The sequence below is a fragment of the Pezoporus occidentalis genome, unplaced genomic scaffold (genome assembly GCF_034315485.1).
Source record: "Pezoporus occidentalis ecotype Australia unplaced genomic scaffold, CSIRO_AGI_Poc_V1 ctg63, whole genome shotgun sequence".
Lineage (NCBI taxonomy): Eukaryota > Metazoa > Chordata > Aves > Psittaciformes > Psittacidae > Pezoporus > Pezoporus occidentalis.
The window spans coordinates 6,588,578-6,594,712 of record NW_026915977.1 but is presented as its reverse complement, the minus strand read 5'-3'; positions in this window follow the sequence as shown (position 1 = coordinate 6,594,712).

The window sequence follows — 6,135 nt, the reverse complement described above, 5'->3', positions numbered from 1 at the left end:
CTTCCAGGGAGTAAAGCTGCTGAGGCAGGAGAGTGAGCCCCTTCTTGCCACCAAAGGGGGATAAAATACTGTGGCAAATACAAAACCAGCCCCTTCTCGCCCCGCATTAAATCTGTTGGATGCTGGTGCCTGCAGCTCTCCCATGGGCCAGCGATGCTCACAGCAGCACTGAGACCTTCCTCCCATCCTCCCTTCCTGAGGCTTCACTCCTGCCTCTTTCCACTGGCAAAGCAACTTCTCTTGGCCTTATAAATACATATATATATATATACTGAAAGCTTTTTGACTTAACATCTGCTAGCAGGACTGTAGCTTTCGAGCAAGTACCGTTTGCGTCAGGGTGGGTGATCACTGGCTCTGCAGAGCCTGCAGTAGATAAAAGTCAGTCGTGGCTATGAATAGCCCCACAATATGACATGCTATCTATACTTTGTTCACCCCAGGAATTAGCCAATATAATGCTGTGCTTCACATTCTCCACCTGGGCAACAGCACCAGGCATCACTGTAAGTCTGGTGCGCACCATAGCCCAGGTAACACCAGCAGACTTCTGGTACCAGCAGAGACGGCCTCAGGATGCCAAAGCTATGTTCAGCTCCAGACTCCAAAGCTCAAGAGCTTTCAAGTCCATACTGGTGTTTCTGCTTATAGAAAGTGTATCTCAGACCTCACTGAGATGGACATGTCACGAGAGGACAAATTTGTATCTGCAGTGGGCAGCATGTCCTGGGCTGCAGGGACCCATGGTAATGCTCTAGAGCTCAGTGAAGCCTCATTGCATTTACTCAGCTATAATATAAATCAGGATCTTGTCCTCAGGACAGCTTTTCATAGACTTTCGCATCTATTTTCCACACAGCCTCCTTCTGCTTCCCAGAGCATTCATTTTCTATTAGGACAGCCCATAGTCAGCACATCCCCCTCAGCTTGCTGCAGGGCCCGTTGGCTCCAGCCCCTATTTCTAGGCTGGCTCCTTTGCAGCACAAATAACACCTGGAAGCTTTTTTGGGCAGATTTCCAGCCTCACGACACTTGAAGTGACCGACTGCTCTAGTCTGGTGATGACTTGCAGAGGGCAGAGGCAGAGCTGGCCGTGCTCGCAGCAGGGTGCGAGGACCGCTCTGAGCCCTGGTTTCACGGTGCAAAGCGGGGCAGTGCCTAAGGGTTACGCAGAGATTTGCAGAGAAAGGCAGCAGCCGAGCCCCTATTTCCTTTCCCTGTTCCCATCCGCGCTGCTCTGCAGGGTCCAGTGAGGGGCAGGGGATGAAAGGCAGGGAGAAGCCTGAGGAGTCAGGGCAATGCGCTTCCCGCAGCGCACGTCTGAGCCTCTATCCAGGGACTTTCAAACACCCAGCCCAGATCCCCATGTAAAAATAGTTGCAAGTGTTAATTGCAGGCAGTGTCAGTTCAGGAAGCTCCTACCGAAGCCTCAGCTGAACCTGGGAATGAGCAGATAATGCATGATCCTTGTGCAGCTTGCAGGAAAACAGGGCTTTTGAAGGGGATGAATAGGTGGGAGAACAGGGAACGCGTTGTTTCTGTTCTTTTCACGGCAGGAATACAGTGCATTTGCAAGGTTATCTTCCTCTGAATGGCAGATTTCCCCTCCTCTCATAACTCCTTTATTGGTAACAGCTTTGTCGTGCAGCTTTCCTTGACAGCGTTTATTTTTAAGGACATCTTCCATCACTTATCTGACATTATCACAGGGATACTTGGACTGCCCTACGTGGTGTGAGAGGCATTGCCAGCCTCGCTGAGAAACTGCTGCTTTCCGGGGTGGACACTCATCCCCTCCTCGCTGCAGCCCCTGCTCTTGTCAGCAGCACAGCTCTAACCAGCTGGAGAAATTAGCTTCTATTATCAGTCAATCAGAGAAAACATTTTAACAGCTCATAAGATCACCTCTCCGTGCTAACAGCACATCCCTGCTCTGCTGAGCCTGCCTCTAGGAAGCTGGGGGACTCTTTTCCCTCCGATTATCTGGATTTCTCCCAGCTCTCTGTCCTGCACGTGCAGAAATGTAGCTCCAAGCGGGCTGATAAGCAGCAATATTTTACACTGCGGATTTTAAGACATGAGTGAAACACACTCATGTTCATAAAGATTTATTTTATGGTGATTTCACGGGCAGAGTGCTGCAGATGGACCTCAGGAGCAGACGGTTCCTCCACCCATGGCGCAGTGTGAGGCATCCCTGCCCATGGCAGGGGTTGGAACTGGATGATCTTAAGGCCCTTTCCAACCCAAATCATTTTATGATTGTTCTATGATTATACCCCAGGTGCAGCTTCCCAGGGGGAAACGCTGTCCCAGAGGTGCCTGTGTCCCGCAGGAGGAAGGTGAGCACTGACCCAACAGGGATGTTCATCCTCCTCCTCCTCCTCCTCCTCTGGCAGCAAAAGGGATAAAGCTCCCATGGCCATCGGGGTGCCACAGATGACAACCCACAGCGCTCAGCAGCCTCCCCTTCACACGGGGTTCGGAGATGTCTGTGTCTGAGTCTCACTGAGCACATAATTGCCGTTTCAACTAATTATGCCCTGAGTTAAAATAGCTCCCGAGCAGCCTGCAAAGAATTCCATCTTTAGTGCCTGGCTTCCTCAGCAGGGATGAGCTGCACAGGTCAGAGCTCCCACAAGGCTGCTGGGCGAATATCCCACCGAAGACAGGGCTGCACATCTCCCAGCTCCGTGAGCCCCACAGCGCAATTGTGGCTGCAGATATGAACCAGGGGGCTGCAGCCTGATTTTTCAGGGCATTTCTGAGTTTCCTGTCGCATTTTGGTCCTGGTGGCCTCATCCGCACTCAGTGTGTGCCTGGTGTAGCGGCTGCAGCCCTCCCTCCCATGCTGCTCACTGCTGGAGGCTGTACCCAGCATCCCGTCCCCTTCGCACGGTAAATGGAAGAGCATCAGCACTTGTCTAATTTGCCGCTTTGAACATGCATCAAAAAATGGCATCACTTGCCATGGCCGATAAAATCCTCTTTCATCCTGTGATTTTTTATATCTATTTACTGATAGTTGAGGAGAAAACAAGATAAACAGCAAGTGATGGCCTGTACCATGGCAAACAGCTTCCAGGCAGTAAAGCCGCCGTGCTGCTTTCGCCCTGTTAAAAGAAGAAGTCATTAGCATACCTGGATTCATTACAAGTCTAGTAAAAACCTTCAGAGTGAGGGGAAGCTTTGTCATTCAGCTTGCAGGATTGCCTGAGGGAGAGGTTAACTAACCCAGGCATGCTTTAACTCGATGAAGGTACCTCCTTGTTAGAGGCTGTCTCTGGGGGAGCCCGGGGTGGCTCCGGGGCTCTGTGTGCACCAGTTTGGGATATTCAGCTCCTTTCTCTTCCTCTTGCTGCAGGGAAGGAGGTTTCTGTGATCATTTCCCCATGCCCATCTCCCTGCTCACCCCCAAGCACCCGTCCTGCTCCTGCCGACCCGCAGCTCCATCCCTTTGTCTGCCCAACTGGTGATTTATCTTCTGTCCTTCCCCGCACACCAAGAGCCTGCCGGGCTGCCAAGGCTGAGCTTGGTTCCTGCACAGCTTTGGCTTTGTTCAGGGTCTGGCTGCTGGAAGGATGCAGCAGGCGCGCTGCCTGAGCTGACACTGTATGGGAACACTGTTTGGGAACACTGTATGGGAACACTGTATGGGAACACTGTTTGGGAACACTGTTTGGGAACACTGTATGGGAACACTGTATGGGAACACTGTTTGGGAACACTGGGAACACTGTATGGGAACACTGTTTGGGAACACTGGGAACGCTGTATGGGAACACTGTTTGGGAGCACTGTTTGGGAACACTGTATGGGAACACTGTATGGGAACACTGTTTGGGAACACTGTATGGGAACACTGGGAACACTGTATGGGAACACTGTTTGGGAGCACTGTTTGGGAACACTGTATGGGAACACTGTATGGGAACACTGTTTGGGAACACTGTATGGGAACACTGTATGGGAACACTGTATGGGAACACTGGGAACACTGGGAACACTGGGAACGCTGTATGGGAACACTGTTTGGGAACACTGTATGGGAACACTGTTTGGGAACACTGTATGGGAACACTGTTTGGGAACACTGTATGGGAACACTGTATGGGAACACTGTTTGGGAACACTGTTTGGGAACACTGTATGGGAACACTGTTTGGGAGCACTGGGAACGCTGTATGGGAACACTGTTTGGGAACACTGTATGGGAACACTGTTTGGGAACACTGTATGGGAACACTGTATGGGAACACTGTTTGGGAACACTGTATGGGAACAACTGTATGGGAACACTGTTTGGGAACGCTGTTTGGGAGCACTGTATGGGAACACTGTTTGGGAACACTGTTTGGGAACACTGTTTGGGAACACTGTTTGGGAACACTGTCCAGGCAAAACCCAGGCTCCAAGAACCACTATGGAAGAAATGTCTGAGGAGCGTGAGGCCGGTGCTATAGCGCTTTATTTGGTGCTTCTGAAAACTAAAGCGGTTCTTATTGTGGTTTCTTCATTCCAAACCATAGTCCCATTAGATGCCTTCACAGCTGCGGAAGGAGGGAATTGAAAGTGGTCATTTGGTCACTTGCAGCTAAGCAGAAGCCCCTGCAAAGCCCCAGGCATGCATCGAGCCCTGGGAGGGCTGAGCAGGGTCTATTGCTCTGGCTGCTGCCCATGGATATGCCATGGGTGCCCATGCATGCCCATGGCATGTAGCAGGAGCTCCTGGTCACCCCCAGCTCTGGGTGCTGCTCCCCTGCTGCTCCCAAGGTGCAGGGTCAGGAGGGGACCCATGAGGTGCTGGAGCCTCCCCTGCTTGGAGTGGATGTTCCTTGCAGCAGGAAAACTGCTGTTCTTTGCCTCTTCCAAAGAAAAAGGAAGATTCATTAGGCTTTGCTAAGGTGTGCTCTGGGTAGGTGATAGCATTGGTTCCTAAAATACATGTGTAGGACAAAGCAACTCATCCCATTAGCACGCAGCTGACATGGAGCCATGCTCACGTGGAGACTTGTAATTCCAACCCGGCTATCGATTTCCCAACCAGCCTCGTTTCATCCCTGGCACTGGGGTGGAAGCACCTCTGGGGTGGTGTGGAGCTGGAGGCTGAGATTTCCCATGGCATCACCTGGCTTCCAACAGTCCATGGCTCATCTTTCCTTGTGCACCGGCTGAAATCTGGTCATGCCTGGAAATGGCCGCGGGTATCCTGTCTGCATCCGCAGAGCGTGAGCAGCAGGTTATGGAGGGGATCCTGCCCCTCTGCTGTGCTCTGGGGGGACCCCCCTGCAGCCCTGGTCCAGCTCTGGGGCAGCAGCACAAGAGGGACGTGGAGCTGTTGGGGTGAGTGCAGAAGAGGCCATGGAGATGCTGCGAGGGCTGGAGCAGCTCTGCTCTGGAGCCAGGCTGAGAGAGCTGGGCTGGGTCAGCCTGGAGAAGAGAAGGCTCCAGAAGGGGAGACCTGAGAGCAGCTCCAGTGCCTAAAGGGGCTGCAGGAAACCTGGAGAGGGGCTTGGGACAAGGGCCTGTAGGGACAGGCCAAGGGGAATGGCTTTAACCTGCCAGAGGGGAGACTGAGATGAGCTATTGGGAAGTTCTTTAGTCTGAAGGTGGTGAGGCACTGGCACTGGTTGCCCAGAGAAGCTGTGGAGGTGCAGGGAGAATGCCTTCAACTGCACGGAAGCTATGGTTCAAATTGCAAGCTATCATTAAGCCTTCAAGCAGGCAGAAAGGTTTCCCTTGAAAGCAGACAGAACAAAAAACCCCATTTCCCCTAACCAGCAGGGGATGCCTGGGCTGGTGGAGGCACTGGGAGGACTAACCTGGCCAGTGCCAGCGCCAGCACAGCCAGGGCAGAAACCCAGCGCCTCCATTCCTCTGCTGCTGCTTCTCATTTCCCTCTGGGAATTGCCTCCCCTTAGAAAACCCCCCGGGACTGACAGCTTCCTACCCCTTTCTAAGACATGATAACTGATTCCTCCTTGTCCCTGGGCAGTGGAGAGCTGTGCAGGGCACACTGCAGGGGCGCTCAGCCACCCGCCACCGCCAGCCAACACCAGCAATGGAAACCGAATGGACGGGAGGAATACTTGCCCTTGAAGCTACTGGTGGGAAACGCCAGGGGCAGGGAGCTGC